This window comes from Narcine bancroftii, chromosome 8 (genome assembly GCF_036971445.1).
Source record: "Narcine bancroftii isolate sNarBan1 chromosome 8, sNarBan1.hap1, whole genome shotgun sequence".
NCBI classification, from domain to species: Eukaryota; Metazoa; Chordata; class Chondrichthyes; order Torpediniformes; family Narcinidae; genus Narcine; species Narcine bancroftii.
The window spans coordinates 119,739,903-119,766,988 of NC_091476.1; positions in this window are offsets into that span (position 1 = coordinate 119,739,903).

Below are 27,086 nucleotides of genomic sequence, written 5' to 3' on the forward strand. Positions count from 1 at the left end.
ACTCTGATTCCCTGCCTCAGATTCCCCAGCTCTGATTCCCCGCCTTTGATTCCCCCCGTCTGATTCCCAGCCTCTGAATCCCCGTGTCTGATTTCCTGCCTCTGATTTCCCGCCTCTGATTCCCCATCTCTGATTCACCGCCTCTGATTCCCCACCTCTGATTCCCCATCTCTGATTCCGCACATCCAATTCCCTGCCTCTGATTCCCCAACTCTGATTCCCCACCTCTGATTCCCCAGCTCTGATTCCCCGCCTCAGATTCCCCACGTCTGATTCCCTGCCTCTGATTCCCCGCCTCTGATTCCCTGCCTCTGATTCCCCATATCTGATTCCCCGCCTCTGATTCCCCAACTCTGATTCCCCGCTTCTGATTCCCCAGCTCTGAATCCCCGCCTCTGATTCCCCGCGTCTGATTCCCTGCCTCTGATTCCCCGCCTCTAATTCCCCATCTGTGATTCACAACCTCTGATGCCCCACCTCTGATTCCCCATATCTGATTCCCCGCCTGTTTCCCCGCCTCTGATTCCCCACCTCTGATTCCCCATATCTGATTCGCCGCCTCTGATTGCCCACCTCTGATTCCACGCGTCTGATTCCCTGCCTATGATTCCCCGCCTCTGATTCCCCATATCTGATTCACCACCTCTGATTCCCGGCCTCTGATTCCCAATCTCTGATTCCGCACATCCGATTGCCTGCCTATGATTCCCCACCTCTGATTCCCCGCCTCTGATTCCCCATATCTGATTCCCTGCCTCTGTTTCCCCGCCTCTGATTCCCCACCTCTGTTTCCCCATATCTGATTCCCCGCCTCTGATTCCCCAACTCTAATACCCTGCCTCTGATTCCCCAGCTCTGATTCCCCGCCTCTGATTCCCCGCATCTGATTCCCTGCCTCTGATTCCCCGCCTCTGATTCCAGGCCTCTGATTCCCAGCATCTGATTCCGGCCTCTGATTCCCGGCCTCTGATTCCCTGCTTCTGATTCTGATTCCCTGCCTCTGATTCCCCATCTCTGATTCCGCACATCTGATTCCCTGCCTCTGATTCCCCACCTCTGATTCCCCATATCTGATTCCCCGCCTCTGTTTCCCAGCCTCTGATTCCCCGCCTCTGTTTCCCCATATCTGATTCCCCGCCTCTGATTCCCCAACTCTGATTCCCCTCCTCTAATTCGCCAGCTATGATTCCCCGCCTCTGATTCCCTGCGTCTGATTCCCTGCCTCTGATTCCCAGCCTCTGATTCCCCTTCTCTGATTCACCACCTCTGAATCCCCACCTCTGATTCCCCATCTCTGATTCCGCACATCCGATTCCCTGCCTCTGATTCCCCGCCTCTGATATCCCGCCTCTGATTCGCAACCTCTAATTCCCCACCTCTGATTTCCCATATCTGATTCCCCGCCTCTGTTTCCCTGCCTCTGATTCCCGGCCTCTGTTTCCCCATATCTGATTCCCCTCCTCTGATTCCCCAACTCTGATTCCCCGCCTCTGATTCCCCAGCTTTGATTCCCCGCCTTTTATTCCCGGCCTCTGATTCCCTGCCACTGATTCCCCGCCTCTGATTCCCCACCTCTGATTCCCCATATCTGATTCCCCGCCTCTGTTTCCCCACCTCTGATTCCCGGCCTCTTATTCCCAGCATCTGATTCCCGGCCTCTGATTCCCTGCCTCTGATTCCCCGCCTCTGATTCCCCATCTCTGATTCACCGCCTCTGATTCCCCGTGTCTGATTCCCTGCCTCTGATTCCCCGTCTCTGATTCCCCGCGTCTGATTCCCTGCCACTGATTCCCTTCCCCTGATTCCCCACCTCTGATTCCCCATATCTGATTCCCCGCCTCTGTTTCCCCAACTCTGATTCCCTTCCTCTAATTCGCCAGCTATGATTCCTCGCCTCTGATTCCCTGCCACTGATTCCCTGCCCCTGATTCCCCACCTCTGATTCCCCATATATGATTCCCCGCCTCTGATTCCCCAACTCTGATTCCCCTCCTCTAATTCGCCATCTATGATTCCCCGCCTCTGATTCCCTGCGTCTGATTCCCTGCCTCTGATTCCCAGCCTCTGATTCCCCTTCTCTGATTCACCACCTCTGAATCCCCACCTCTGATTCCTCATCTCTGATTCCGCACATCCGATTCCCTGCCTCTGATTCCCCGCCTCTGATTCCCCGCCTCTGATTCCCTGCCTCTGATTCCCCGCGTCTGATTCCCTGCCACTGATTCCCTGCCCCTGATTCCCCACCTCTGATTCCCCATATCTGATTCCCCGCCTCTGTTTCCCCACCTCTGATTCCCCGCCTCTGTTTCCCCATATCTGATTCCCCGCCTCTGATTCCCCAACTCTGATTCCCCTCCTCTAATTCGCCAGCTATGATTCCCCGCCTCTGATTCCCTGCATCTGATTCCCTGCCTCTGATTCCCAGCCTCTGATTCCCCTTCTCTGATTCACCACCTCTGAATCCCCACCTCTGATTCCCCATCTCTGATTCCGCACATCCGATTCCCTGCCTCTGATTCCCCGCCTTTTATTCCCGGCCTCTGATTCCCTGCCACTGATTCCCTGCTTCTGATTCTGATTCCCTGCCTCTGATTCCCCATCTCTGATTCCGCACATCTGATTCCCTGCCTCTGATTCCCCACCTCTGATTCCCCATATCTGATTCCCCGCCTCTGTTTCCCCGCCTCTGATTCCCCGCCTCTGTTTCCCCATATCTGATTCCCCGCCTCTGATTCCCCAACTCTGATTCCCCTCCTCTAATTCGCCAGCTATGATTCCCCGCCTCTGATTCCTTGCGTCTGATTCCCTGCCTCTGATTCCCAGCCTCTGATTCCCCTTCTCTGATTCACCACCTCTGAATCCCCACCTCTGATTCCCCATCTCTGATTCCGCACATCCGATTCCCTGCCTCTGATTCCCAGCCTCTGATTCCCCGCCTCTGATTCGCAACCTCTAATTCCCCACCTCTGATTCCCCATATCTGATTCCCCGCCTCTGTTTCCCTGCCTCTGATTCCCGGCCTCTGTTTCCCCATATCTGATTCCCCTCCTCTGATTCCCCAACTCTGATTCCCCGCCTCTGATTCCCCAGCTCTGATTCCCCGCCTTTTATTCCCGGCCTCTGATTCCCAGCCAATGATTCCCCGCCCCTGATTCCCCACCTCTGATTCCCCATATCTGATTCCCCGCCTCTGTTTCCCCAGCTCTGATTCCCCACCTCTGATTCCCCAGCTCTGATTCCCTGCCACTGATTCCCCGCCCCTGATTCCCCACCTCTGATTCCCCATATCTGAATCCCCGCCTCTGTTTCCCCAGCTCTGATTCCCTGCCTCTGATTCCCTGCCCTGATTCCCCATCTCTGTTTCACCGCCTTTGATTCGCCACCTCTGATTCCCCATATCTGATTCCCCGCCTCTGTTTCCCCGCCTCTGATTCCCCGCCTCTGATTCCCCAACTCTGATTCCCCGCCTCTGATTCCCCAACTCTGATTCCCCGCCTCTGATTCCCGGCGTCCGATTCCCTGCCTCTGATTCCCCGCCTCTGATTCGCCATCTCTGATTCCCCGCCTCTGATTCCCCGTGTCTGATTCCCTGCCTCTGATTCCCCGCCTCAGATTCCCCGCCTCTGATTCCCTGCCACTGATTCCCTGCCCCTGATTCCCCACCTCTGATTCCCCATATCTGACTCCCCGCCTCTGTTTCCCCGCCTCTGATTCCCCGCCTCTGATTCCCCATATCTGATTCCCCGCCTCTGATTGCCCACCTCTGATTCCCCGCCTCTGATTCGCCAGCTCCGATTCCCCGCCTCTGATTCCCCGCATCTGATTCCCTGCCTCTGATTCCCCGCCTCTGATTCCCCATCTCTGAGTCACCGCCTTTGATTCGCCACCTCTGTTTCCCCATATCTGATTCCCCGCCTCTGAATCCCCAACTCTGATTCCCTGCCTCAGATTCCCCAGCTCTGATTCCCCGCCTTTGATTCCCCCCGTCTGATTCCCAGCCTCTGAATCCCCGTGTATGATTTCCTGCCTCTGATTTCCCGCCTCTGATTCCCCATCTCTGATTCACCGCCTCTGATTCCCCACCTCTGATTCCCCATCTCTGATTCCGCACATCCAATTCCCTGCCTCTGATTCCCCAACTCTGATTCCCCACCTCTGATTCCCCAGCTCTGATTCCCCGCCTCAGATTCCCCACGTCTGATTCCCTGCCTCTGATTCCCCGCCTCTGATTCCCTGCCTCTGATTCCCCATATCTGATTCCCCGCCTCTGATTCACCAACTCTGATTCCCCGCTTCTGATACCCCAGCTCTGAATCCCCGCCTCTGATTCCGCGCGTCTGATTCCCTGCCTCTGATTCCCCGCCTCTAATTCCCTTCTGTGATTCACAACCTCTGATGCCCCACCTCTGATTCCCCATATCTGATTCCCCGCCTGTTTCCCCGCCTCTGATTCCCCACCTCTGATTCCCCATATCTGATTCCCCGCCTCTGATTGCCCACCTCTGATTCCCCGCGTCTGATTCCCTGCCTCTGATTCCCCGCCTCTGATTCCCCATATCTGATTCACCACCTCTGATTCCCGGCCTCTGATTCCCCATCTCTGATTCCGCACATCCGATTCCCTGCCTATGATTCCCCACCTCTGATTCCCCGCCTCTGATTCCCCATATCTGATTCCCTGCCTCTGTTTCCCCGCCTCTGATTCCCCACCTCTGTTTCCCCATATCTGATTCCCCGCCTCTGATTCCCCAACTCTAATACCCTGCCTCTGATTCCCCAGCTCTGATTCCCCGCCTCTGATTCCCCGCATCTGATTCCCTGCCTCTGATTCCCCGCCTCTGATTCCAGGCCTCTGATTCCCAGCATCTGATTCCGGCCTCTGATTCCCGGCCTCTGATTCCCTGCTTCTGATTCTGATTCCCTGCCTCTGATTCCCCATCTCTGATTCCGCACATCTGATTCCCTGCCTCTGATTCCCCACCTCTGATTCCCCATATCTGATTCCCCGCCTCTGTTTCCCCGCCTCTGATTCCCCGCCTCTGTTTCCCCATATCTGATACCCCGCCTCTGATTCCCCAACTCTGATTCCCCTCCTCTAATTCGCCAGCTATGATTCCCCGCCTCTGATTCCCTGCGTCTGATTCCCTGCCTCTGATTCCCAGCCTCTGATTCCCCTTCTCTGATTCACCAGCTCTGAATCCCCACCTCTGATTCCCCATCTCTGATTCCGCACATCCGATTCCCTGCCTCTGATTCCCCGCCTCTGATATCCCGCCTCTGATTCGCAACCTCTAATTCCCCACCTCTGATTTCCCATATCTGATTCCCCGCCTCTGTTTCCCTGCCTCTGATTCCCGGCCTCTGTTTCCCCATATCTGATTCCCCTCCTCTGATTCCCCAACTCTGATTCCCCGCCTCTGATTCCCCAGCTTTGATTCCCCGCCTTTTATTCCCGGCCTCTGATTCCCTGCCACTGATTCCCCGCCTCTGATTCCCCACCTCTGATTCCCCATATCTGATTCCCCGCCTCTGTTTCCCCACCTCTGATTCCCGGCCTCTTATTCCCAGCATCTGATTCCCGGCCTCTGATTCCCTGCCTCTGATTCCCCGCCTCTGATTCCCCATCTCTGATTCCCCGCCTCTGATTCCCCGTGTCTGATTCCCTGCCTCTGATTCCCCGTCTCTGATTCCCCGCGTCTGATTCCCTGCCACTGATTCCCTGCCCCTGATTCCCCACCTCTGATTCCCCATATCTGATTCCCCGCCTCTGTTTCCCCAACTCTGATTCCCTTCCTCTAATTCGCCAGCTATGATTCCCTGCCTCTGATTCCCTGCCACTGATTCCCTGCCCCTGATTCCCCACCTCTGATTCCCCATATATGATTCCCCGCCTCTGATTCCCCAACTCTGATTCCCCTCCTCTAATTCACCAGCTATGATTCCCCGCCTCTGATTCCCTGCGTCTGATTCCCTGCCTCTGATTCCCAGCCTCTGATTCCCCTTCTCTGATTCACCACCTCTGAATCCCCACCTCTGATTCCCCATCTCTGATTCCGCACATCCGATTCCCTGCCTCTGATTCCCCGCCTCTGATTCCCCGCCTCTGATTCCCCGCCTCTGATTCCCCGCGTCTGATTCCCTGCCACTGATTCCCTGCCCCTGATTCCCCACCTCTGATTCCCCATATCTGATTCCCCGCCTCTGTTTCCCCACCTCTGATTCCCCGCCTGTGTTTCCCCATATCTGATTCCCCGCCTCTGATTCCCCAACTCTGATTCCCCTCCTCTAATTCGCCAGCTATGATTCCCCGCCTCTGATTCCTTGCATCTGATTCCCTGCCTCTGATTCCCAGCCTCTGATTCCCCTTCTCTGATTCACCACCTCTGAATCCCCACCTCTGATTCCCCATCTCTGATTCCGCACATCCGATTCCCTGCCTCTGATTCCCCGCCTTTTATTCCCGGCCTCTGATTCCCTGCCACTGATTCCCTGCTTCTGATTCTGATTCCCTGCCTCTGATTCCCCATCTCTGATTCCGCACATCTGATTCCCTGCCTCTGATTCCCCACCTCTGATTCCCCATATCTGATTCCCCGCCTCTGTTTCCCCGCCTCTGATTCCCCGCCTCTGTTTCCCGATATCTGATTCCCCGCCTCTGATTCCCCAACTCTGATTCCCCTTCTCTGATTCACCACCTCTGAATCCCCACCTCTGATTCCCCATCTCTGATTCCGCACATCCGATTCCCTGCCTCTGATTCCCAGCCTCTGATTCCCCGCCTCTGATTCGCAACCTCTAATTCCCCACCTCTGATTCCCCATATCTGATTCCCCGCCTCTGTTTCCCTGCCTCTGATTCCCGGCCTCTGTTTCCCCATATCTGATTCCCCTCCTCTGATTCCCCAACTCTGATTCCCCGCCTCTGATTCCCCAGCTCTGATTCCCCGCCTTTTATTCCCGGCCTCTGATTCCCTGCCACTGATTCCCCGCCCCTGATTCCCCACCTCTGATTCCCCATATCTGATTCCCCGCCTCTGTTTCCCCAGCTCTGATTCCCCACCTCTGATTCCCCAGCTCTGATTCCCTGCCACTGATTCCCTGCCTCTGATTCCCCACCTCTGATTCCCCATATCTGAATCCCCGCCTCTGATTCGCCACCTCTGATTCCCCATATCTGATTCCCGCCTCTGTTTCCCCGCCTCTGATTCCCTGCCTCTGATTCCCAACCTCTGATTCCACACCTCTGATTCCCCATATCTGATTCCCCGCCTCTATTTCCCCATATCTGATTCCCCGCCTCTGATTCCCCAACTCTGATTCCCCGCCTCTGATTCCCCAACTCTGATTCCCCGCCTCTGATTCCCGGCGTCCGATTCCCTGCCTCTGATTCCCCGCCTCTGATTCGCCATCTCTGATTCCCCGCCTCTGATTCCCCGTGTCTGATTCCCTGCCTCTGATTCCCCGCCTCAGATTCCCCGCCTCTGATTCCCTGCCACTGATTCCCTGCCCCTGATTCCCCACCTCTGATTCCCCATATCTGATTCCCAACCTCTGATTCCCCACCTCTGATTCCCCATATCTGATTCCCCGCCTCTGTTTCCCCGCCTCTGATTCCCCGCCTCTGATTCCCCATATCTGATTCCCCGGCTCTGATTGCCCACCTTTGATTCCCCGCCTCTGATTCGCCAGCTCTGATTCCCCGCCTCTGAATCCCCGCATCTGATTCCCTGCCTCTGATTCCCCGCCTCTGATTCCCCATCTCTGATTCACCGCCTTTGATTCCCCACCTCTGATTCTCCATATCTGATTCCCCACCTCTGTTTCCCCGCCTCTGATTCCCCGCCTCTTATTCTCCATATCTCATTCTCCGCCTCTGAATCCCCATCTCTGATTCCCGGACTCTGATTCCCCACCTCTGATTCCCGGCCTCTTATTCCCAGCATCTGATTCCCGGCCTCTGATTCCCGGCCTCTGATTCCCCGCTTCTGATTCTGATTCCCTGCCTCTGATTCCCCATCTCTGATTCCGCACATCTGATTCCCTGCCTCTGATTCCCCACCTCTGATTCCCCATATCTGATTCCCCGCCTCTGTTTCCCCGCCTGTGATTCCCCACCTCTGTTTCCCCATATCTAAATCCCCACCTCTGATGCCCCAACTCTGATTCCACGCCTCTGATTCCCCAGCTCTGATTCCCCGCCTCTGATTCCCCGCAACCGATTCCCCATGTCTGATTCCCCGCCTCTGTTTCCCCGCCTCTGATTCCCAGCCTCTGTTTCCCCATATCTGATTCCCCGCCTCTGATTCCCCAGCTCTGATTCCCTGCCTCTGATTCCCCGCGTTCTATTCGCTGCCTCTGATTCCCCTCCTGTGATTCCCCATCTCTGATTCACCACCTCTGATTCCCCACCTCTGATTCCCCATATCTAATTCCCCGCCTCTGCTTGCCCGCCTCTCATTCCCCGCCTCTGTTTCCCCATATCTGATTCCCCGCCTCTGAATCCCCAACTCTGATTCCCTGCCTCTGATTCACCAGCTCTGATTCCCCGCCTTTGATTCCCCCCGTCTGATTCCCAGCCTCTGAATCCCCGTCTGATTTCTTGCCTCTGATTCCCCGCCTCTGATTCCCCATCTCTGATTCACTGCCTCTGATTCCCCACATCTGATTCCCCATCTCTGATTCCGCACAACCGATTCCCTGCCTCTGATTCCCCGACTCTGATTCCACACCTCTGATTCCCCAGCTCTGATTCCCCGCCTCTGATTCCCCGCGTCTGATTCCCTGCCTGTGATTCCCCGCCTCTGATTCCCCATCTCTGATTCCCCACCTCTGATTCCCCGTGTCTGATTCCCTTCCTTTGATTCCCCGCCTCTGATTCCCCGCCTCTGATTCCCTGCCACTGATTCCCCGCTCCTGATTCCCCACCTCTGATTCTCCATATCTTATTCCCCGCCTCTGTTTCCCCCCCTCTGATTCCCAGCCTCTGATTCCCCATATCTGATTCCCCGCCTCTGATTCCCCATATCTGATTCCCCGCCTCTATTTCCCCATATCTGCTTCGCCGCCTCTGATTCCCCAACTCTGATTCCCCGCCTCTGATTCCCCAGCTCTGATTTCCCGCCTCTGATTCCCGGCATCCGATTCCCTGCCTCTGATTCCCCGCCTCTGATTCCCCATCTCTGATTCCCCGCCTCTGATTCCCCGTGTCTGATTCCCTGCCTCTGATTCCCCGCCTCTGATTCCCCATATCTGATTCCCCGCCTCTGTTTTCCCGCCTCTGATTCCCTGCCTCTGATTCCCCATATCTGATTCCCCGCCTCTGATTCCCCAACTCTGATTCCCCGCCTCTGATTCCCCAGCTCTGAATCCCCGCCTCTGATTCCCCGCGTCTGATTCCCTGCCTCTGATTCCCCGCCTCTGATTCCCCATCTGTGATTCACAACCTCTGATGCCCCACCTCTGATTCCCCATATCTGATTCCCCACCTCTGTTTCCCCGCCTCTGATTCCCCGCCTCTGATTCCCCATATCTGATTCCCCGCCTCTGATTGCCCACCTCTGATTCCCCGCGTCTGATTCCCTGCCTCTGATTCCCCGCCTCTGATTCCCCATCTCTGATTCACCACCTCTGATTCCCGGCCTCTGATTCCCCATCTCTGATTCCGCACATCCGATTCCCTGCCTATGATTCCCCACCTCTGATTCCCCGCCTCTGATTCCCCATATCTGATTCCCTGCCTCTGTTTCCCCGCCTCTGATTCCCCACCTCTGTTTCCCCATATCTGATTCCCCGCCTCTGATTCCCCAACTCTAATACCCCGCCTCTGATTCCCCAGCTCTGATTCCCCGCCTCTGATTCCCCGCATCTGATTCCCTGCCGCTGATTCCCCGCCTCTGATTCCGGCCTCTGATTCCCGGCCTCTGATTCCCTGCTTCTGATTCTGATTCCCTGCCTCTGATTCCCCATCTCTGATTCCGCACATCTGATTCCTTGCCTCTGATTCCCCACCTCTGATTCCCCATATCTGATTCCCCGCCTGGGTTTCCCCGCCTCTGATTCCCCGCCTCTGTTTCCCAATATCTAAGTCCCCGCCTCTGATTCCCCAAATCTGATTCCCCACCTCTGATTCCCCAGCTCTGATTCCCCGCCTCTGATTCCCCGCATCTGATTCCCTGCATCTGATTCCAAGCCTCTGATTCCCTGCCTCTGATTCCCAACCTCTGATTCCCCACCTCTGATTCCCCATATCTGATTCCCCGCCTCTGTTTCCCCGCCTCGGATTCCCCGCCTCTGTTTCCCCATATCTGATTCCCGGCCTCTGATTCCCCGCCTCTGATTCCCCGCCTCTGATTCCCTGCCTCTGATTCCCCATCTCCGATTCCGCACATCTGATTCCCTTCCTCTGATTCCCCGCCTCTGATTCCCCGCCTCTGATTCCCTGCCTCTGATTCCCAACCTCGGATTCCCCACCTCTGATTCCCCATATCTGATTCCCCGCCTCTGTTTCCCCGCCTCTGTTTCCCCGCCTCTGATTCCCCGCCTCTGTTTTCCTATATCTAATTCCCCACCTCTGATTCCCCATATCTGATTCCCCGCCTCTGTTTCCCCGCCTCTGATTCGCAACCTCTAATTCCCCACCTCTGATTTCCCATATCTGATTCCCCGCCTCTGTTTCCCTGCCTCTGATTCCCGGCCTCTGTTTCCCCATATCTGATTCCCCTCCTCTGATTCCCCAACTCTGATTCCCCGCCTCTGATTCCCCAGCTTTGATTCCCCGCCTTTTATTCCCGGCCTCTGATTCCCTGCCACTGATTCCCCGCCTCTGATTCCCCACCTCTGATTCCCCATATCTGATTCCCCGCCTCTGTTTCCCCACCTCTGATTCCCGGCCTCTTATTCCCAGCATCTGATTCCCGGCCTCTGATTCCCTGCCTCTGATTCCCCGCCTCTGATTCCCCATCTCTGATTCCCCGCCTCTGATTCCCCGTGTCTGATTCCCTGCCTCTGATTCCCCGTCTCTGATTCCCTGCGTCTGATTCCCTGCCACTGATTCCCTGCCCCTGATTCCCCACCTCTGATTCCCCATATCTGATTCCCCGCCTCTGTTTCCCCAACTCTGATTCCCTTCCTCTAATTCGCCAGCTATGATTCCCTGCCTCTGATTCCCTGCCACTGATTCCCTGCCCCTGATTCCCCACCTCTGATTCCCCATATATGATTCCCCGCCTCTGATTCCCCAACTCTGATTCCCCTCCTCTAATTCGCCAGCTATGATTCCCCGCCTCTGATTCCCTGCGTCTGATTCCCTGCCTCTGATTCCCAGCCTCTGATTCCCCTTCTCTGATTCACCACCTCTGAATCCCCACCTCTGATTCCCCATCTCTGATTCCGCACATCCGATTCCCTGCCTCTGATTCCCCGCCTCTGATTCCCCGCCTCTGATTCCCCGCCTCTGATTCCCCGCGTCTGATTCCCTGCCACTGATTCCCTGCCCCTGATTCCCCACCTCTGATTCCCCATATCTGATTCCCCGCCTCTGTTTCCCCACCTCTGATTCCCCGCCTCTGTTTCCCCATATCTGATTCCCCGCCTCTGATTCCCCAACTCTGATTCCCCTCCTCTAATTCGCCAGCTATGATTCCCCGCCTCTGATTCCCTGCATCTGATTCCCTGCCTCTGATTCCCAGCCTCTGATTCCCCTTCTCTGATTCACCACCTCTGAATCCCCACCTCTGATTCCCCATCTCTGATTCCGCACATCCGATTCCCTGCCTCTGATTCCCCGCCTTTTATTCCCGGCCTCTGATTCCCTGCCACTGATTCCCTGCTTCTGATTCTGATTCCCTGCCTCTGATTCCCCATCTCTGATTCCGCACATCTGATTCCCTGCCTCTGATTCCCCACCTCTGATTCCCCATATCTGATTCCCCGCCTCTGTTTCCCCGCCTCTGATTCCCCGCCTCTGTTTCCCGATATCTGATTCCCCGCCTCTGATTCCCCAACTCTGATTCCCCTTCTCTGATTCACCACCTCTGAATCCCCACCTCTGATTCCCCATCTCTGATTCCGCACATCCGATTCCCTGCCTCTGATTCCCAGCCTCTGATTCCCCGCCTCTGATTCGCAACCTCTAATTCCCCACCTCTGATTCCCCATATCTGATTCCCCGCCTCTGTTTCCCTGCATCTGATTCCCGGCCTCTGTTTCCCCATATCTGATTCCCCTCCTCTGATTCCCCAACTCTGATTCCCCGCCTCTGATTCCCCAGCTCTGATTCCCCGCCTTTTATTCCATGCCTCTGATTCCCTGCCACTGATTCCCCGCCCCTGATTCCCCACCTCTGATTCCCCATATCTGATTCCCCGCCTCTGTTTCCCCAGCTCTGATTCCCCACCTCTGATTCCCCAGCTCTGATTCCCTGCCACTGATTCCCTGCCTCTGATTCCCCACCTCTGATTCCCCATATCTGAATCCCCGCCTCTGATTCGCCACCTCTGATTCCCCATATCTGATTCCCGCCTCTGTTTCCCCGCCTCTGATTCCCTGCCTCTGATTCCCAACCTCTGATTCCACACCTCTGATTCCCCATATCTGATTCCCCGCCTCTATTTCCCCATATCTGATTCCCCGCCTCTGATTCCCCAACTCTGATTCCCCGCCTCTGATTCCCCAACTCTGATTCCCCGCCTCTGATTCCCGGCGTCCGATTCCCTGCCTCTGATTCCCCGCCTCTGATTCGCCATCTCTGATTCCCCGCCTCTGATTCCCCGTGTCTGATTCCCTGCCTCTGATTCCCCGCCTCAGATTCCCCGCCTCTGATTCCCTGCCACTGATTCCCTGCCCCTGATTCCCCACCTCTGATTCCCCATATCTGATTCCCCGCCTCTGTTTCCCCGCCTCTGATTCCCCGCCTCTGATTCCCCATTTCTGATTCCCTGCCTCTGATTCCCCAACTCTGATTCCCCGCCTCTGATTCCCCAGCTCTGAAACCCTGCCTCTGATTCCCCGCGTCTGATTCCCTCCCTCTAATTCCCCGCCTTGATTCCCCATATCTGATTCACAACCTCTGATTCCCCACCTCTGATTCCCCATATCTGATTCCCCGCCTCTGTTTCCCCGCCTCTGATTCCCCGCCTCTGATTCCCCATATCTGATTCCCCGGCTCTGATTGCCCACCTTTGATTCCCCGCCTCTGATTCGCCAGCTCTGATTCCCCGCCTCTGAATCCCCGCATCTGATTCCCTGCCTCTGATTCCCCGCCTCTGATTCCCCATCTCTGATTCACCGCCTTTGATTCCCCACCTCTGATTCTCCATATCTGATTCCCCACCTCTGTTTCCCCGCCTCTGATTCCCCGCCTCTTATTCTCCATATCTCATTCTCCGCCTCTGAATCCCCATCTCTGATTCCCGGACTCTGATTCCCCACCTCTGATTCCCGGCCTCTTATTCCCAGCATCTGATTCCCGGCCTCTGATTCCCGGCCTCTGATTCCCCGCTTCTGATTCTGATTCCCTGCCTCTGATTCCCCATCTCTGATTCCGCACATCTGATTCCCTGCCTCTGATTCCCCACCTCTGATTCCCCATATCTGATTCCCCGCCTCTGTTTCCCCGCCTGTGATTCCCCACCTCTGTTTCCCCATATCTAAATCCCCACCTCTGATGCCCCAACTCTGATTCCACGCCTCTGATTCCCCAGCTCTGATTCCCCGCCTCTGATTCCCCGCAACCGATTCCCCATGTCTGATTCCCCGCCTCTGTTTCCCCGCCTCTGATTCCCAGCCTCTGTTTCCCCATATCTGATTCCCCGCCTCTGATTCCCCAGCTCTGATTCCCTGCCTCTGATTCCCCGCGTTCTATTCGCTGCCTCTGATTCCCCTCCTGTGATTCCCCATCTCTGATTCACCACCTCTGATTCCCCACCTCTGATTCCCCATATCTAATTCCCCGCCTCTGCTTGCCCGCCTCTCATTCCCCGCCTCTGTTTCCCCATATCTGATTCCCCGCCTCTGAATCCCCAACTCTGATTCCCTGCCTCTGATTCACCAGCTCTGATTCCCCGCCTTTGATTCCCCCCGTCTGATTCCCAGCCTCTGAATCCCCGTCTGATTTCTTGCCTCTGATTCCCCGCCTCTGATTCCCCATCTCTGATTCACTGCCTCTGATTCCCCACATCTGATTCCCCATCTCTGATTCCGCACAACCGATTCCCTGCCTCTGATTCCCCGACTCTGATTCCACACCTCTGATTCCCCAGCTCTGATTCCCCGCCTCTGATTCCCCGCGTCTGATTCCCTGCCTGTGATTCCCCGCCTCTGATTCCCCATCTCTGATTCCCCACCTCTGATTCCCCGTGTCTGATTCCCTTCCTTTGATTCCCCGCCTCTGATTCCCCGCCTCTGATTCCCTTCCACTGATTCCCCGCTCCTGATTCCCCACCTCTGATTCTCCATATCTTATTCCCCGCCTCTGTTTCCCCCCCTCTGATTCCCAGCCTCTGATTCCCCATATCTGATTCCCCGCCTCTGATTCCCCATATCTGATTCCCCGCCTCTATTTCCCCATATCTGCTTCGCCGCCTCTGATTCCCCAACTCTGATTCCCCGCTTCTGATTCCCCAGCTCTGATTTCCCGCCTCTGATTCCCGGCATCCGATTCCCTGCCTCTGATTCCCCGCCTCTGATTCCCCATCTCTGATTCCCCGCCTCTGATTCCCCGTGTCTGATTCCCTGCCTCTGATTCCCCGCCTCTGATTCCCCATATCTGATTCCCCGCCTCTGTTTTCCCGCCTCTGATTCCCTGCCTCTGATTCCCCATATCTGATTCCCCGCCTCTGATTCCCCAACTCTGATTCCCCGCCTCTGATTCCCCAGCTCTGAATCCCCGCCTCTGATTCCCCGCGTCTGATTCCCTGCCTCTGATTCCCCGCCTCTGATTCCCCATCTGTGATTCACAACCTCTGATGCCCCACCTCTGATTCCCCATATCTGATTCCCCACCTCTGTTTCCCCGCCTCTGATTCCCCGCCTCTGATTCCCCATATCTGATTCCCCGCCTCTGATTGCCCACCTCTGATTCCCCGCGTCTGATTCCCTGCCTCTGATTCCCCGCCTCTGATTCCCCATCTCTGATTCACCACCTCTGATTCCCGGCCTCTGATTCCCCATCTCTGATTCCGCACATCCGATTCCCTGCCTATGATTCCCCACCTCTGATTCCCCGCCTCTGATTCCCCATATCTGATTCCCTGCCTCTGTTTCCCCGCCTCTGATTCCCCACCTCTGTTTCCCCATATCTGATTCCCCGCCTCTGATTCCCCAACTCTAATACCCCGCCTCTGATTCCCCAGCTCTGATTCCCCGCCTCTGATTCCCCGCATCTGATTCCCTGCCGCTGATTCCCCGCCTCTGATTCCGGCCTCTGATTCCCGGCCTCTGATTCCCTGCTTCTGATTCTGATTCCCTGCCTCTGATTCCCCATCTCTGATTCCGCACATCTGATTCCTTGCCTCTGATTCCCCACCTCTGATTCCCCATATCTGATTCCCCGCCTGGGTTTCCCCGCCTCTGATTCCCCGCCTCTGTTTCCCAATATCTAAGTCCCCGCCTCTGATTCCCCAAATCTGATTCCCCACCTCTGATTCCCCAGCTCTGATTCCCCGCCTCTGATTCCCCGCATCTGATTCCCTGCATCTGATTCCAAGCCTCTGATTCCCTGCCTCTGATTCCCAACCTCTGATTCCCCACCTCTGATTCCCCATATCTGATTCCCCGCCTCTGTTTCCCCGCCTCGGATTCCCCGCCTCTGTTTCCCCATATCTGATTCCCGGCCTCTGATTCCCCGCCTCTGATTCCCCGCCTCTGATTCCCCGCCTCTGATTCCCTGCCTCTGATTCCCCATCTCCGATTCCGCACATCTGATTCCCTTCCTCTGATTCCCCGCCTCTGATTCCCCGCCTCTGATTCCCTGCCTCTGATTCCCAACCTCGGATTCCCCACCTCTGATTCCCCATATCTGATTCCCCGCCTCTGTTTCCCCGCCTCTGTTTCCCCGCCTCTGATTCCCCGCCTCTGTTTTCCTATATCTAATTCCCCACCTCTGATTCCCCATATCTGATTCCCCGCCTCTGTTTCCCCGCCTCTGATTCCCCGCCTCTGATTCCCCATATCTGATTCCCTGCCTCTGATTCCCCAACTCTGATTCCCCGCCTCTGATTCCCCAGCTCTGAATCCCCGCCTCTGATTCCCCGCGTCTGATTCCCTGCCTCTGATTCCCCGCCTTGATTCCCCATCTCTGATTCACAACCTCTGATTCCCCACCTCTGATTCCCTATATTTGATTCCCCGCCTCTGTTTCCCCGCCTCTGATTCCCCGCCTCTGATTCCCCATATCTGATTCCCCGCCTCTGATTGCCCACCTCTGATTCCCCGCCTCTGATTCGCCAGCTCCGATTCCCCGCCTCTGATTCCCCGCATCTGATTCCCTGCCTCTGATTCCCCGCCTCTGATTCCCCATCTCTGATTCACCGCCTTTGATTCGCCACCTCTGATTCCCCATATCTGATTCCCCACCTCTGTTTCCCCGCCTCTGATTCCCCGCCTCTGATTCTCCATATCTCATTCCCCGCCTCTGAATCCCCATCTCTGATTCCCGGACTCTGATTCCCCACCTCTGATTCCCGGACTCTTATTCCCAGCATCTGATTCCCGGCCTCTTATTCCCGGCCTCTGATTCCCCGCTTCTGATTCTGATTCCCTGCCTCTGATTCCCCATCTCTGATTCCGCACATCTGATTCCCTGCCTCTGATTCCACACCTCTGATTCCCCATATCTGATTCCCCGCCTCTGTTTCCCCGCCTCTGATTCCCCGCCTCTGTTTCCCTATATCTAATTCCCCACCTCTGATGCCCCAACTCTGATTCCCCGCCTCTGATTCCCCAGCTCTGATTCCCCGCCTCTGATTCCCTGCATCCGATTCCCCATATCTGATTTCCCGCCTCTGTTTACCCGCCTGTGATTCCCCGCCTCTGTTTCCCCATATCTGATTCCCCGCCTCTGATTCCCAACTATGATTCCCCGCCTCTGATTCCCCAGCTCTGATTCCCTGCCTCTGATTCCCCGCGTTCTATTCCCTGCCTCTGATTCCCCGCCTGTGATTCCCCCACTGATTCACCACCTCTGATTCCCCACCTCTGATTCCCCATATCTAATTCCCCGCCTCTGATTTCCCGCCTCTGATTCCCCGCCTCTGTTTCCCCATATCTGATTCCCCGCCTCTGAATCCCCAACTCTGATTCCCTGCCTCAGATTCCCCAGCTCTGATTCCCCGCCTTTGATTCCCCCCGTCTGATTCCCAGCCTCTGAATCCCCGTGTCTGATTTCCTGCCTCTGATTCCCCGCCTCTGATTCCCCATCTCTGATTCACCGCCTCTGATTCCCCACCTCTGATTCCCCATCTCTGATTCCGCACATCCAATTCCCTGCCTCTGATTCCCCAACTCTGATTCCCCACCTCTGATTCCCCAGCTCTGATTCCCCGCCTCAGATTCCCCACGTCTGATTCCCTGCCTCTGATTCCCCGCCTCTGATTCCCTGCCTCTGATTCCCCATATCTGATTCCCCGCCTCTGATTCCCCAACTCTGATTCCCCGCTTCTGATTCCCCAGCTCTGAATCCCCGCCTCTGATTCCCCGCGTCTGATTCCCTGCCTCTGATTCCCCGCCTCTAATTCCCCATCTGTGATTCACAACCTCTGATGCCCCACCTCTGATTCCCCATATCTGATTCCCCGCCTGTTTCCCCGCCTCTGATTCCCCACCTCTGATTCCCCATATCTGATTCCCCGCCTCTGATTGCCCACCTCTGATTCCCCGCGTCTGATTCCCTGCCTCTGATTCCCCGCCTCTGATTCCCCATATCTGATTCACCACCTCTGATTCCCGGCCTCTGATTCCCCATCTCTGATTCCGCACATCCGATTCCCTGCCTATGATTCCCCACCTCTGATTCCCCGCCTCTGATTCCCCATATCTGATTCCCTGCCTCTGTTTCCCCGCCTCTGATTCCCCACCTCTGTTTCCCCATATCTGATTCCCCGCCTCTGGTTCCCCAACTCTAATACCCTGCCTCTGATTCCCCAGCTCTGATTCCCCGCCTCTGATTCCCCGCATCTGATTCCCTGCCTCTGATTCCCCGCCTCTGATTCCAGGCCTCTGATTCCCAGCATCTGATTCCGGCCTCTGATTCCCGGCCTCTGATTCCCTGCTTCTGATTCTGATTCCCTGCCTCTGATTCCCCATCTCTGATTCCGCACATCTGATTCCCTGCCTCTGATTCCCCACCTCTGATTCCCCATATCTAATTCCCCGCCTCTGTTTCCCCGCCTCTGATTCCCCGCCTCTGTTTCCCCATATCTGATTCCCCGCCTCTGATTCCCCAACTCTGATTCCCCTCCTCTAATTCGCCAGCTATGATTCCCCGCCTCTGATTCCCTGCATCTGATTCCCTGCCTCTGATTCCCAGCCTCTGATTCCCCTTCTCTGATTCACCACCTCTGAATCCCCACCTCTGATTCCCCATCTCTGATTCCGCACATCCGATTCCCTGCCTCTGATTCCCCGCCTCTGGTATCCCGCCTCTGATTCGCAACCTCTAATTCCCCACCTCTGATTTCCCATATCTGATTCCCCGCCTCTGTTTCCCTGCCTCTGATTCCCGGCCTCTGTTTCCCCATATCTGATTCCCCTCCTCTGATTCCCCAACTCTGATTCCCCGCCTCTGATTCCCCAGCTTTGATTCCCCGCCTTTTATTCCCGGCCTCTGATTCCCTGCCACTGATTCCCCGCCACTGATTCCCCACCTCTGATTCCCCATATCTGATTCCCCGCCTCTGTTTCCCCACCTCTGATTCCCGGCCTCTTATTCCCAGCATCTGATTCCCGGCCTCTGATTCCCTGCCTCTGATTCCCCGCCTCTGATTCCCCATCTCTGATTCCCCGCCTCTGATTCCCCGTGTCTGACTCCCTGTCTCTGATTCCCCGTCTCTGATTCCCCGCGTCTGATTCCCTGCCACTGATTCCCTGCCCCTGATTCCCCACCTCTGATTCCCCATATCTGATTCCCCGCCTCTGTTTCCCCAACTCTGATTCCCTTCCTCTAATTCGCCAGCTATGATTCCCCGCCTCTGATTCCCTGCCACTGATTCCCTGCCCCTGATTCCCCACCTCTGGTTCCCCATATCTGATTCCCCGCCTCTGTTTCCCCAACTCTGATTCCCCTCCTCTAATTCGCCAGCTATGATTCCCCGCCTCTGATTCCCTGCGTCTGATTCCCTGCCTCCGATTCCCAGCCTCTGATTCCCCTTCTCTGATTCACCACCTCTGAATCCCCACCTCTGATTCCCCATCTCTGATTCCGCACATCCGATTCCCTGCCTCTGATTCCCCGCCTCTGATTCCCCGCCTCTGATTCCCCGCCTCTGATTCCCCGCATCTGATTCCCTGCCACTGATTCCCTGCCCCTGATTCCCCACCTCTGATTCCCCATATCTGATTCCCCGCCTCTGTTTCCCCACCTCTGATTCCCCGCCTCTGATTCCCCAACTCTGATTCCCCTCCTCTAATTCGCCAGCTATGATTCCCCGCCTCTGATTCCCTGCATCTGATTCCCTGCCTCTGATTCCCAGCCTCTGATTCCCCTTCTCTGATTCACCACCTCTGAATCCCCACCTCTGATTCCCCATCTCTGATTCCGCACATCCGATTCCCTGCCTCTGATTCCCCGCCTTTTATTCCCGGCCTCTGATTCCCTGCCACTGATTCCCTGCTTCTGATTCTGATTCCCTGCCTCTGATTCCCCATCTCTGATTCCGCACATCTGATTCCCTGCCTCTGATTCCCCACCTCTGATTCCCCATATCTGATTCCCCGCCTCTGTTTCCCCGCCTCTGATTCCCCGCCTCTGTTTCCCGATATCTGATTCCCCGCCTCTGATTCCCCAACTCTGATTCCCCTCCTCTAATTCGCCAGCTATGATTCCCCGCCTCTGATTCCCTGCGTCTGATTCCCTGCCTCTGATTCCCAGCCTCTGATTCCCCTTCTCTGATTCACCACCTCTGAATCCCCACCTCTGATTCCCCATCTCTGATTCCGCACATCCGATTCCCTGCCTCTGATTCCCAGCCTCTGATTCCCCGCCTCTGATTCGCAACCTCTAATTCCCCACCTCTGATTCCCCATATCTGATTCCCCGCCTCTGTTTCCCTGCCTCTGATTCCCGGCCTCTGTTTCCCCATATCTGATTCCCCTCCTCTGATTCCCCAACTCTGATTCCCCGCCTCTGATTCCCCAGCTCTGATTCCCCGCCTTTTATTCCCGGCCTCTGATTCCCTGCGACTGATTCCCCGCCCCTGATTCCCCACCTCTGATTCCCCATATCTTAATCCCCGCCTCTGTTTCCCCAGCTCTGATTCCCCACCTCTGATTCCCCAGCTCTGATTCCCTGCCACTGATTCCCCGCCCCTGATTCCCCACCTCTGATTCCCCATATCTGATTCCCCGCCTCTGTTTCCCCAGCTCTGATTCCCTGCCTCTGATTCCCTGCCCTGATTCCCCATCTCTGTTTCACCGCCTTTGATTCGCCACCTCTGATTCCCCATATCTGATTCCCCGCCTCTGTTTCCCCGCCTCTGATTCCCTGCCTCTGATTCCCAACCTCTGATTCCACACCTCTGATTCCCCATATCTGATTCCCCGCCTCTATTTCCCCATATCTGATTCCCCGCCTCTGATTCCCCTACTCTGATTCCCCGCCTCTGATTCCCCAACTCTGATTCCCCGCCTCTGATTCCCGGCGTCCGATTCCCTGCCTCTGATTCCCCGCCTCTGATTCGCCATCTCTGATTCCCCGCCTCTGATTCCCCGTGTCTGATTCCCTGCCTCTGATTCCCCGCCTCAGATTCCCCGCCTCTGATTCCCTGCCACTGATTCCCTGCCCCTGATTCCCAACCTCTGATTCCCCATATCTGATTCCCCGCCTCTGTTTCCCCGCCTCTGATTACCCGCCTCTGATTCCCCATATCTGATTCCCTGCCTCTGATTCCACAACTCTGATTCCCCGCCTCTGATTCCCCAGCTCTGAAACCCCGCCTCTGATTCCCCGCATCTGATTCCCTCCCTCTGATTCCCCGCCTTGATTCCCCATCTCTGATTCACAACCTCTGATTCCCCACCTCTGATTCCCCATATCTGATTCCCCGCCTCTGTTTCCCCGCCTCTGATTCCCCGCCTCTGATTCCCCATATCTGATTCCCCGGCTCTGATTGCCCACCTCTGATTCCCCGCCTCTGATTCGCCAGCTCTGATTCCCCGCCTCTGAATCCCCGCATCTGATTCCCTGCCTCTGATTCCCCGCCTCTGATTCCCCATCTCTGATTCACCGCCTTTGATTCCCCACCTCTGATTCTCCATATCTGATTCCCCACCTCTGTTTCCCCGCCTCTGATTCCCCGCCTCTGATTCTCCATATCTCATTCCCCGCCTCTGAATCCCCATCTCTGATTCCCGGACTCTGATTCCCCACCTCTGATTCCCGGCCTCTTATTCCCAGCATCTGATTCCCGGCCTCTGATTCCCGGCCTCTGATTCCCCGCTTCTGATTCTTATTCCATGCCTCTGATTCCCCATCTTTGATTCCGCACATCTGATTCCCTGCCTCTGATTCCCCACCTCTGATTCCCCATATCTGATTCCCCGCCTCTGGTTCCCCGCCTCTGATTCCCCGCCTCTGTTTCCCCATATCTAATTCCCCACCTCTGATGCCCCAACTCTGATTCCCCGCCTCTGATTCCCCAGCTCTGATTCCCCGCCTCTGATTCCCCGCGACCGATTCCCCATGTCTGATTCCCCGCCTCTGTTTCCCCGCCTCTGATTCCCCGCCTCTGTTTCCCCATATCTGATTCCCCGCCTCTGATTCCCCAGCTCCGATTCCCCGCCTCTGATTCCCGGCGTCCGATTCCCTGCCTCTGATTCCCCGCCTCTGATTCGCCATCTCTGATTCCCCGCCTCTGATTCCCCGTGTCTGATTCCCTGCCTCTGATTCCCCGCCTCAGATTCCCCGCCTCTGATTCCCTGCCACTGATTCCCTGCCCCTGATTCCCCACCTCTGATTCCCCATATCTGACTCCCCGCCTCTGTTTCCCCGCCTCTGATTCCCCGCCTCTGATTCCCCATATCTGATTCCCCGCCTCTGATTTCCCACCTCTGATTCCCCGCCTCTGATTCGCCAGCTCCGATTCCCCGCCTCTGATTCCCCGCATCTGATTCCCTGCCTCTGATTCCCCGCCTCTGATTCCCCATCTCTGATTCACCGCCTTTGATTCGCCACCTCTGATTCCCCATATCTGATTCCCCACCTCTGTTTCCCCGCCTCTGATTCCCCGCCTCTGATTCTCCATATTTCATTCCCCGCCTCTGAATCCCCATCTCTGATTCCCGGACTCTGATTCCCCACCTCTGATTCCCGGCCTCTTATTCCCAGCATCTGATTCCCGGCCTCTTATTCCCGGCCTCTGATTCCCCGCTTCTGATTCTGATTCCCTGCCTCTGATTCCCCATCTCTGATTCCGCACATCTGATTCCCTGCCTCTGATTCCCCGCTTCTAATTCCCTTCTGTGATTCACAACCTCTGATGCCCCACCTCTGATTCCCCATATCTGATTCCCCGCCTGTTTCCCCGCCTCTGATTCCCCACCTCTGATTCCCCATATCTGATTCCCCGCCTCTGATTGCCCACCTCTGATTCCCCGCGTCTGATTCCCTGCCTCTGATTCCCCGCCTCTGATTCCCCATATCTGATTCACCACCTCTGATTCCCGGCCTCTGATTCCCCATCTCTGATTCCGCACATCCGATTCCCTGCCTATGATTCCCCACCTCTGATTCCCCGCCTCTGATTCCCCATATCTGATTCCCTGCCTCTGTTTCCCCGCCTCTGATTCCCCACCTCTGTTTCCCCATATCTGATTCCCCGCCTCTGGTTCCCCAACTCTAATACCCTGCCTCTGATTCCCCAGCTCTGATTCCCCGCCTCTGATTCCCCGCATCTGATTCCCTGCCTCTGATTCCCCGCCTCTGATTCCAGGCCTCTGATTCCCAGCATCTGATTCCGGCCTCTGATTCCCGGCCTCTGATTCCCTGCTTCTGATTCTGATTCCCTGCCTCTGATTCCCCATCTCTGATTCCGCACATCTGATTCCCTGCCTCTGATTCCCCACCTCTGATTCCCCATATCTAATTCCCCGCCTCTGTTTCCCCGCCTCTGATTCCCCGCCTCTGTTTCCCCATATCTGATTCCCCGCCTCTGATTCCCCAACTCTGATTCCCCTCCTCTAATTTGCCAGCTATGATTCCCCGCCTCTGATTCCCTGCATCTGATTCCCTGCCTCTGATTCCCAGCCTCTGATTCCCCTTCTCTGATTCACCACCTCTGAATCCCCACCTCTGATTCCCCATCTCTGATTCCGCACATCCGATTCCCTGCCTCTGATTCCCCGCCTCTGGTATCCCGCCTCTGATTCGCAACCTCTAATTCCCCACCTCTGATTTCCCATATCTGATTCCCCGCCTCTGTTTCCCTGCCTCTGATTCCCGGCCTCTGTTTCCCCATATCTGATTCCCCTCCTCTGATTCCCCAACTCTGATTCCCCGCCTCTGATTCCCCAGCTTTGATTCCCCGCCTTTTATTCCCGGCCTCTGATTCCCTGCCACTGATTCCCCGCCACTGATTCCCCACCTCTGATTCCCCATATCTGATTCCCCGCCTCTGTTTCCCCACCTCTGATTCCCGGCCTCTTATTCCCAGCATCTGATTCCCGGCCTCTGATTCCCTGCCTCTGATTCCCCGCCTCTGATTCCCCATCTCTGATTCCCCGCCTCTGATTCCCCGTGTCTGACTCCCTGTCTCTGATTCCCCGTCTCTGATTCCCCGCGTCTGATTCCCTGCCACTGATTCCCTGCACCTGATTCCCCACCTCTGATTCCCCATATCTGATTCCCCGCCTCTGTTTCCCCAACTCTGATTCCCTTCCTCTAATTCGCCAGCTATGATTCCCCGCCTCTGATTCCCTGCGTCTGATTCCCTGCCTCCGATTCCCAGCCTCTGATTCCCCTTCTCTGATTCACCACCTCTGAATCCCCACCTCTGATTCCCCATCTCTGATTCCGCACATCCGATTCCCTGCCTCTGATTCCCCGCCTCTGATTCCCCGCCTCTGATTCCCCGCCTCTGATTCCCCGCATCTGATTCCCTGCCACTGATTCCCTGCCCCTGATTCCCCACCTCTGATTCCCCATATCTGATTCCCCGCCTCTGTTTCCCCACCTCTGATTCCCCGCCTCTGATTCCCCAACTCTGATTCCCCTCCTCTAATTCGCCAGCTATGATTCCCCGCCTCTGATTCCCTGCATCTGATTCCCTGCCTCTGATTCCCAGCCTCTGATTCCCCTTCTCTGATTCACCACCTCTGAATCCCCACCTCTGATTCCCCATCTCTGATTCCGCACATCCGATTCCCTGCCTCTGATTCCCCGCCTTTTATTCCCGGCCTCTGATTCCCTGCCACTGATTCCCTGCTTCTGATTCTGATTCCCTGCCTCTGATTCCCCATCTCTGATTCTGCACATCTGATTCCCTGCCTCTGATTCCCCACCTCTGATTCCCCATATCTGATTCCCCGCCTCTGTTTCCCCGCCTCTGATTCCCCGCCTCTGTTTCCCGATATCTGATTCCCCGCCTCTGATTCCCCAACTCTGATTCCCCTCCTCTAATTCGCCAGCTATGATTCCCCGCCTCTGATTCCCTGCGTCTGATTCCCTGCCTCTGATTCCCAGCCTCTGATTCCCCTTCTCTGATTCACCACCTCTGAATCCCCACCTCTGATTCCCCATCTCTGATTCCGCACATCCGATTCCCTGCCTCTGATTCCCAGCCTCTGATTCCCCGCCTCTGATTCGCAACCTCTAATTCCCCACCTCTGATTCCCCATATCTGATTCCCCGCCTCTGTTTCCCTGCCTCTGATTCCCGGCCTCTGTTTCCCCATATCTGATTCCCCTCCTCTGATTCCCCAACTCTGATTCCCCGCCTCTGATTCCCCAGCTCTGATTCCCCGCCTTTTATTCCCGGCCTCTGATTCCCTGCGACTGATTCCCCGCCCCTGATTCCCCACCTCTGATTCCCCATATCTGAATCCCCGCCTCTGTTTCCCCAGCTCTGATTCCCCACCTCTGATTCCCCAGCTCTGATTCCCTGCCACTGATTCCCCGCCCCTGATTCCCCACCTCTGATTCCCCATATCTGATTCCCCGCCTCTGTTTCCCCAGCTCTGATTCCCTGCCTCTGATTCCCTGCCCTGATTCCCCATCTCTGTTTCACCGCCTTTGATTCGCCACCTCTGATTCCCCATATCTGATTCCCCGCCTCTGTTTCCCCGCCTCTGATTCCCTGCCTCTGATTCCCAACCTCTGATTCCACACCTCTGATTCCCCATATCTGATTCCCCGCCTCTATTTCCCCATATCTGATTCCCCGCCTCTGATTCCCCTACTCTGATTCCCCGCCTCTGATTCCCCAACTCTGATTCCCCGCCTCTGATTCCCGGCGTCCGATTCCCTGCCTCTGATTCCCCGCCTCTGATTCGCCATCTCTGATTCCCCGCCTCTGATTCCCCGTGTCTGATTCCCTGCCTCTGATTCCCCGCCTCAGATTCCCCGCCTCTGATTCCCTGCCACTGATTCCCTGCCCCTGATTCCCAACCTCTGATTCCCCATATCTGATTCCCCGCCTCTGTTTCCCCGCCTCTGATTACCCGCCTCTGATTCCCCATATCTGATTCCCAGCCTCTGATTCCACAACTCTGATTCCCCGCCTCTGATTCCCCAGCTCTGAAACCCCGCCTCTGATTCCCCGCATCTGATTCCCTCCCTCTGATTCCCCGCCTTGATTCCCCATCTCTGATTCACAACCTCTGATTCCCCACCTCTGATTCCCCATATCTGATTCCCCGCCTCTGTTTCCCCGCCTCTGATTCCCCGCCTCTGATTCCCCATATCTGATTCCCCGGCTCTGATTGCCCACCTCTGATTCCCCGCCTCTGATTCGCCAGCTCTGATTCCCCGCCTCTGAATCCCCGCATCTGATTCCCTGCCTCTGATTCCCCGCCTCTGATTCCCCATCTCTGATTCACCGCCTTTGATTCCCCACCTCTGATTCTCCATATCTGATTCCCCACCTCTGTTTCCCCGCCTCTGATTCCCCGCCTCTGATTCTCCATATCTCATTCCCCGCCTCTGAATCCCCATCTCTGATTCCCGGACTCTGATTCCCCACCTCTGATTCCCGGCCTCTTATTCCCAGCATCTGATTCCCGGCCTCTGATTCCCGGCCTCTGATTCCCCGCTTCTGATTCTTATTCCATGCCTCTGATTCCCCATCTTTGATTCCGCACATCTGATTCCCTGCCTCTGATTCCCCACCTCTGATTCCCCATATCTGATTCCCCGCCTCTGTTTCCCCGCCTCTGATTCCCCGCCTCTGTTTCCCCATATCTAATTCCCCACCTCTGATGCCCCAACTCTGATTCCCCGCCTCTGATTCCCCAGCTCTGATTCCCCGCCTCTGATTCCCCGCGACCGATTCCCCATGTCTGATTCCCCGCCTCTGTTTCCCCGCCTCTGATTCCCCGCCTCTGTTTCCCCATATCTGATTCCCCGCCTCTGATTCCCCAGCTCTGATTCCCCGCCTCTGATTCCCGGCGTCCGATTCCCTGCCTCTGATTCCCCGCCTCTGATTCGCCATCTCTGATTCCCCGCCTCTGATTCCCCGTGTCTGATTCCCTGCCTCTGATTCCCCGCCTCAGATTCCCCGCCTCTGATTCCCTGCCACTGATTCCCTGCCCCTGATTCCCCACCTCTGATTCCCCATATCTGACTCCCCGCCTCTGTTTCCCCGCCTCTGATTCCCCGCCTCTGATTCCCCATATCTGATTCCCCGCCTCTGATTTCCCACCTCTGATTCCCCGCCTCTGATTC